Source organism: Arachis duranensis, chromosome 4, assembly GCF_000817695.3.
Source record: "Arachis duranensis cultivar V14167 chromosome 4, aradu.V14167.gnm2.J7QH, whole genome shotgun sequence".
In the NCBI taxonomy this organism is placed as follows: domain Eukaryota; kingdom Viridiplantae; phylum Streptophyta; class Magnoliopsida; order Fabales; family Fabaceae; genus Arachis; species Arachis duranensis.
The window spans coordinates 46,147,612-46,155,815 of record NC_029775.3 but is presented as its reverse complement, the minus strand read 5'-3'; positions in this window follow the sequence as shown (position 1 = coordinate 46,155,815).

Genomic DNA, 8,204 nt, shown 5'->3' with positions numbered 1-8,204 from the left:
GTATTCCACGGATGTGAATTGGTGTTTTATCTTCAAGTCGGCTACCAATTTTCTAAAGCCTGCGTCTGTGAACTGAGTGCCATTGTCTATGGTGATGGAGTAAGGAACCCCAAACCTCGTGATAATGTTCCTATATAGGAATTTCCGACTTCTTTGGGCAGTGGCATTGGCTAGGGGCTCTGCCTCTATCCATTTTGTGAAATAATCTACCCCTACAATGAAGAACTTAACCTGTCCCGACCTTTGGGGGAAGGGCCCGAGAAGGTCGAGTCCCCACTTTGTAAATGGCCAAGGTGATGTTGCGCTGATGAGCTCCTCTAGTTGACATGGAAGTTGGCATGTTTCTGACATGGTGGACACGTCTTAACATACTCGGTGGCTTCTTTTTTGCAAAGTCGGCCAAAAGAATCCGGCTCGGAGTACTTTTTTAGCAAGGGCTCGTGCTCCGAGATGGTTCCCACAGGTGCCACTGTGTATCTCTTCCAAGACATCTTTTGTGTTAGAGGTCGGTACACATTTTAGTAGAGGTGTCAAAGTTCCTCTCTTGTATAGAGTGTCGTTTATGATGGTGTAATACTGTGCCTCCCGCTTTAACCTCTTTGCCTTCTTCTTATCTGCATGGAGTATCTCTGATTTGAGGTAGTTGATTATGCGAGTCATCCATCCTTGATCCTGACCTGATATAGCTAGGATTTTTTTATCTTTCGAGATTGACGGGTTTTGCAGTATTTCCTAGATGAGGCTCCTATTATTTCCCCTGGTTTGGTGCTGGCTAATTTTGAGAGTACGTCAGCTCGAGCATTCTGTTCCCGAGGTATATATTGGATTTTATATTCCTGGAATTGCTTGAGTTATTCCCTGGTTTTATCCAGGTACTTTTTCATAGCAGGATCTTTGGCTTGGTAGTCCCCTGCTATTTGTGAGGTGACAGCCTGTGAATCTCTAAAGATGATAAGTTTTTGGGCTCTGACTTTTTTAGCCAGCTTCAAACCAGCTGTTCCGAGGGTTACCTGAAACTGTCGGTCGATCTCAGATGAAATCTTCTGTGCAGGTCGGAGCTGTGATGTCTGATCTGTTGGACTTGGTGATGGTGCTAATCCTTCATCGCCGGAGGGTAGGGGGTACCTGCAAGGGACTCCGATGCTTAAGTTAGCAAGGGTATTAAGCAGGTATTGAGTAGAATCAGAGTATGAGTTATACCTGGGTGCTCCAGTGTATTTATAATGGTATGGAGTATCTTTCTGGAGATAAGATAGTTATCCTATCTTATCTTATCTTTCGGGTGAGGTCGTCTTATCTTATCTTTAAGGGAACCGCCCTTATCTCTATAGGCTTGGGCTGCCTTAGGATTTTGGGTCATGTTCCTCCATTGGGGCCCTTCTTTGGGCTTTCCTGGTGACTTGGCCGGACTCTCTGAGAAGAAGCCGGGTTGTCCTGACTTGAAGAGGTCGGTTACTTTGACTGTAGAACATCCCAGGTCAGATAACTCGACCCAGGATATGAACAGTGCCCCTACTCGAGCTCGGTCTTTTCTTGGAGGTCAAGCCTTAGTTTTTAGGTCTTCAAACCTTCTCGGGTGAAGCCGAGCTCGAGCATTTAGTCGACTTTATCCTTGTAGGGTTCCTTTTTGAATGCGGAATATCTCGTTTCCTCTGAGAGCGCGCGCTTTTGTATTTAGCGTCCTAGCCTTGGGAATGCGCGAGGGTTTTAATGCCCTCATTAATGTGTTTTCAATGCCCCGTTTCTCTTTCTTTTATTTTGAACTTTACACACAGAAAACAGTTTTTCCTTTTCTCTGTAACTTCTCCTTTTCTTTCTCACTTTTATAATTTAGCCTGTTGTTTCGCCCTTTCGCATCTTCTTTTTGCGGCGTTGCTTGGTGATCGTAGGTGCCCCCTTTGTTTTCATCGACAGTTTCGTTTTCGATCTTCCCTCTGTACGCTTCTCCCTTCTTCAGGATGGTTTATCTTCTTTTTTTCTTGCATTGTTTTGTTTTCTTGGTATAGTAGGGTTTTTACTTGAGTAATTTTTTGGAAAGTTTGAACCTTTTTGCATTTCTGCGCTTTTCGTCACTGTGATTTCTGGTTTCTTCTTTTCTGGTGTTTCCTAAATGGTTGAAGTCTCTAGGGTTTTGCGTGTTTGTTGCCTGTTTCTGTATAAGTGGTTTGTTTGATTTTGAAGAAAAGATTCTGCCTTTGTCTATTTTTCCGCTTGGCATGTTCTTGCTGTTGGGTAGACTAAAGTCGTAATTTCTCAGAACGCTTATTTTGATGACTTTATTTGGTTTGTGGCCTTTCCGAATGTCGTTCTTGTTGAAATAGAGGCTTTGTCTTCTTGTTGGGATGTGTAGAAATGTAGGCTTGTAGGCTTCCCTGAGTCCTTATTCTGCCTCCAAAGGATGCCCCTAAGACCTTTTGGATTGGGTCCTAGGATTTTCTTTTGTTGCTTTGCCTGGCTTCTTGATACCTATATGCTTTAGTTTTTCGAGTTGTCTTTGTTTACACCTGAGTTGTTTGATTAGTGTTCCGAGGTGTTTTTGAATAATTCAATATTATTTTCTTCTTGTAGGACTAGTTAACCATGTCTTCTCACAAAAATATTGTTGAGACATTTTCCCAGGTCCCTGAGGGCATGGCCGATTAGGTGGATTCTATGGTCCTCTTATGCGTCTCATTGGTTGACTCCGATTTTTGTCAACAACATAGGCAATTTTATAGAATTTATGACAACGGTAGTGATGAGAAGAATTATGAGCTCGTATCTCCAACTTCTGACGAAAGGGTTTGCTTTTCTACCCAGATTGCTGGAGAGCGCCCCTTTTTCTATGGCTATGACTTCTTTTTTAGCCAAATGAATATTACCCTTCCTTTTACCCCCTTTGAGACCAACTTGTTATGGTCCTGTAATGTAGCTCCATCCCAACTTCACCCTAATTCCTGGGGTTTTATAAAAATATTTCAGCTGCTGTGTCGTGAGGAAGACAGTCTGGTGTAGTGAAGAAGAAAGTTGCTTGGGTTTCTTTCCGAGCTTCCCTGGGGAAAAAGGTTTTCTCCATGTTTGATGAGTCTTTTCGTGATTTCAAAAATTACTTTTTTAGGGTCTGAGCTGTTAAAGGAGCTCGGCCCTTTTTTCTGGATGAGAATGATGAGCCCACCTTTCCTTTAGAATGGCAAAAGAATGTAGTGGTATCGAGATACTCGTGGGAGATGTTAGATGAGGTTTAACAAGCTTTTGTGACTGTGCTAAAGGAAAACTGGGGGGCAGCCTCCTCATCCTGACACAAAGAAATTTTTAGCTAACCCCTATCTCCTCTGAGCTGAGCTGGGTAGTGGTCAATTTTTTCTATTGGTTTTGCTTGTCGTGTTTGTCTCTTGTGAGATCTTTTCTGACTCGTAGTTTGGTTTCCTGTTGTGATGTGTGTTTGCATAGATGATTAAGAATAATGAATCCATGAAGGCTTTTAAGAGGGCAAGGAAAGCTACTGCATCTAAGAATGCCTCGGCCAATGCGGCCGGGGAGGGATCTTCTTAGGTTTCATCTAAGCCTTTAGTCACAAGTTCTCTTGGGCCGAGGAAGGTTGTCCCCACTCCTCGAGTTCGCTTGATTGATTCTTCACAAACTTCTGCTAGTACCTCCTCTCCTTCTGCCGCTCCTCCTCCAAAAAGACCTCAGACTGTCGAGCCTTTTAATCTTGGTGCTCCCGACTTTGATGCTGTTGGGTTTGTAGATCAACAGATTGCTCCCTATGGTGTCATGCCTACTGACAATGTATCCATTCTTCGTCATTTAGACTACATTACTCGGAGTGGTATTACGCTGGCGCACATGGGAGCGGCTTTATACCGGACTGCTCAAGATCTTCCTATCCATGCTACCAAGGCCTTTATGGAGGAGGCAAAATCGGTGTTTGACCGAATTAAGGGTTTGAAGGAGGAGCTCGAGGTGAAAGTGGCCGAGTTGGAAAATGAGTTTAAGGGGGAAAAAGCTCGGGCTATTAGTCTGGCGGCTGCTGCGCAACTGGCCGAGGATACGGCGTTAAAACATAAGGATAGCTATGTTACTACTTATAGAGAGATGATGAAGCTCAGGGGCAGCTTGGAATCTGTCCGGGCCGATTATACCGAACTTCAAAGTCATCTTGTAGGCAGTGTTACTGCTGCTTATGAGAATTTGAAGGAGCAATTTCAAGTTCTTGCACCAAATCTCGACCTTTCCCTTATTAGCCTGGATAACATTGTTAAGGATGGTAAGATTGTCCCTGACAATCCTGATGATGATGATGATGATCATCCTTCACTGTCTGCTACCAAGACTTCTACTGCGCCAACTTCTCCGGTGTCCACTGCTGAGATCAACCGCCCAGGGGGGAACCGAATTGCCAAATCCTGAACCGGGATGATGGGACGATGGATGCGGTGCCTCTTCAGACTCGACCTTCCTCACCCCAAGTTGATGCTGCTGAGAAGCCTTCGGATGTTAGCTGAATTTCCTTCTTTCTTGTTGTAAATTGCCCGGTTTGTGGGCTTTATTTTTAAAACACTTTATTTTGTGAATGATGTCTTGATGCTCTTCTAGTTCCTTGTTTAGCAACTTTATTTTGATAAACAAAGTAGTTCCCAGGCTTTGCGGGCTGAACCTGGTAGCCTCTGAAGCTGGCTATTATTAGAACTTTTATTTTCATATCATACTTGTCTGTGTTTGTCTTGGTACTTTTGTATTCTTTTGACATGAACGGCTTGATTCCTTTGCCTGATGCTACTTTCAACAGTTTGAATTTTGTTCAAGTCTTCGTTTAGGAATCATAATACTGAGATTGCCGATTTCTTCAACTCGGGTTGAGTTGTTTGTTTGTAACCCTCTTTTTTGGACTTTATTTAGGTCTCTTTCAGGGGTAGCTTTATCGTGTCGGATCCGGTCGAGTTACTTGATAATCCTCTTTCATGGACCTTATTCAAGTCTCTTTTAGGGATTACTTATGTAACTTTATATTTTTGGGCCGATTTCGCCATGTCGGTCCCTGTCGAGTTACTTGGTAATCCTCTTTCTTGGACATTGTTCAAGTCTCTTTCAGGGATTACCTTTGTAACTTTATATTTTTGGGCCGACTTCACCATGTCGGTCCCTGTCGAATTACTCGGTAATCCTCTTTCTTGGACCTTGTTCAGGTCTCTTTCAGGGATTATCTTTGTAACTTTATATTTTTGGGCCAGCTTCGCCATGTCGGTCCCTATCGAGTTACTCGGTAATCCTCTTTCTTGGACCTTGTTCAGGTCTTTTTAGGAATTACCTTTGTAACTTTATATTTTTGTAGGAGTCCGACTTTATCGTGTTGGGCTCTTCTAAGTTATAGTAATCCTCTTTTATAGGGTTGGCCAGACCTCTTTCTAGGGCTTTACTTATAACTTGGGTTGTTGTGGCTGGTCCGACCTCTTTGTGTCGGCCAGTCTTCAAGTTATTTTATAGCAATCCATTTTATTAGGACCTCGTCAGGTCCTTTCTATGGATCACTTTCTATAACTTCTTGCATTATCCTGTTTTCATCTTTGCCGATTTTGTAGAGTTTGGGTTTTAACCCTCGTTTGGTAGACCTTTTAATGAATTTGGTTTTCATCTTTGGTCTTTATCGGGATTGCGTAATGATTTTGATTTTCACTTTCTGTCGATCCGTAGCTTTATAATCGGGCGATGAATGTTTCGGTATAGTGCGGCTTGAGTGTTTGTAGAAAATCTGAATAGATTTTATTAAAAGAAAATGCAAATATACATGCGGGGGTTAATTTCCTAAGTCGGGTGATTTATAGGTCTCAGTTTGGCACCTCGTTAAAAAACCTTTTCAGGAAAAAGAGTGCGCCTTGTCCAAGGTCCTTTATCATCCCTAGCTATAGTACCTTCTTAGATTGCAAGCGTGCCATGACTTGGGAAGTTCTCGCCCGTCGAGTTCGGAAAGCCTGTAGTAGCCCTTTCCCAGCACTTTTATGACTCGGTAAGGTCCTTTCCAGTTTGCTACCAGCTTTCCTTCTCCAGGTCGAGTTGTTCCAATGTCATTTCGGATTAAGATGAGGTCGTCTTCAGCAAAGGCCCACTGTATTACCTTTTGGTTGTATCTGGAGGCCATCCATCGTTTCAACGCTTTTTCCCTTATCTGAGCTCTTTCTCAGATTTCCGAAAGTAGGTCGAGTGATAAACCACTATTTTATGGTTTACAATGTGTTTAATTGTGTGGTTTTATCATGGTCTTTACCCACTTATTCATATAATTATCATGCATTTATATTTCCTTCCTAAAATTATTACTTGATTGAAAACATGCTTCTTTGGTCTTAATTTAGCTAATCTTAATCCTCTCTTATTACCATTCGATGCATTGATCTGTGTGTTAAGTGTTTCAGGCTTCATAGGGCAGGAATGGCTTAGACAATGAAGAAGAAGTATGCAAAGATGGAAGGAATACAAGGAATTGAGGAGATGACCAGCAAAAAGTCACGCGGTCGCATGGCTCACGTGACCGCGTGAAATAGAAGAAATCAGAGTGACGCGATTGCATGGCTCACGCGACCATGCAGATTGGAAAAGCAGAAGTGACACGGAAACGTGGACGATGTGAACGCGTGGCAGGGAAAAAACGCGAATGACGCTGATGAGCGGATAATTTATACGCTTTTTGGCATTGTTTTTAGTATGTTTTTGGTATGTTTTAGTTAGTTTTTATTATATTTTTATTAGTTTTTAGTCAAAATTCACTTTTCTAGACTTTACTATGAGTTTGTGTATTTTTCTGTGATTTCAGGTATTTTCTGGCTGAAATTGAGGGACCTGAGCAAAAATCTGATTCAGAGGCTGAAAAGGACTACAGATGCTACTGGATTCTGATCTCCCTGCACTCGAAGTAGATTTTCGGGAGCTACAGTAGCCCATTTGGCGCGCTCTCAACTGCTTTGGAAAGTAGACATCCTGGTCTTTCCAGCAATGTATAATAGTCTATACTTTGCTCGAGCTTTGATGGCCCAAACAGGCGTTCCAAGTCAGCTCAAGAATTCTGGCGTAAAACACCGGAACTGGCACAAGAATGGGAGTTAAACGCCCAAACTGGCACAAAAGCTGGCGTTTAACTCCAAGAAGAGTCTCTACACGAAAATACTTCAATGCTCAACCCAAGCACACACCAAGTGGGCCCGGAAGTGGATTTTTATGTAATTTACTCATTTCTGTAAACCCTAGGCTACTAGTTCTCTACAAATAGGACCTTTTGCTATTGTATTTTCATCTTTAGATCCTTGAATCTTTTGATCACTTTTATGGGGCCGGCCTCACGGCCATGCCTAGACCTTGTTCTTATGTATTTTCAACGGTGGAGTTTCTACACACCATAGATTAAGGTGTGGAGCTCTGCTGTACCTCGAGTATTAATGCGATTACTATTGTTCTTCTATTCAATTCCGCTTATTCTTGTTCTAAGATATTCATTCGTACCCAAGAACATGATGAATGTGATGATTATGTGACGCTCATCATCATTCTCATTTATGAACGCGTGCCTGACAACCACTTCCGTTCTACAAGCAAACAAGGCTTGAATGTTTATCTCTTGGATCCTTTAATCGGAATCTTCGTGGTATAAGCTAGAATTGATGGCGGCATTCAAGAGAGTCCGGAAGGTCTAAACCTTGTTTGTGGTATTCTGAGTAGGATTCAAGGATTGAATAACTGTGACGAGTTTCAAACTTGCGATTGTGGGGCGTTAGTGACAGACGCAAAAGAATCACTGGATTCTATTCCGACATGATCGAGAACCGACAGCTGAATAGCCGGGCATGATCGAGAACCGACAGATGATTAGTCGTGCTGTGACAAGAGCATTTGGACCTTTTTCACTGAGAGGATGGGAAGTATCCATTGACAATGGTGATGCCCTACATACAGCTTGCCATGGAAAGGAGTAAGAAGGATTGGATGAAAACAGTAGGAAAGCAGAGAGACGGAAGGGACAAAGCATCTCCATACGCTTATCTGAAATTCTCACCAATGAATTGCATAAGTATCTCTATCTTTATTTTATGTTTTATTCATAAATCATCTATAACCATTTGAATCTGCCTGACTGAGATTTACAAGATGACCATAGCTTGCTTTATACCAACAATCTCCGTGGGATCGACCCTTACTCACGTAAGGTATTGCTTGGACGACCCAGTGCACTTGCTGGT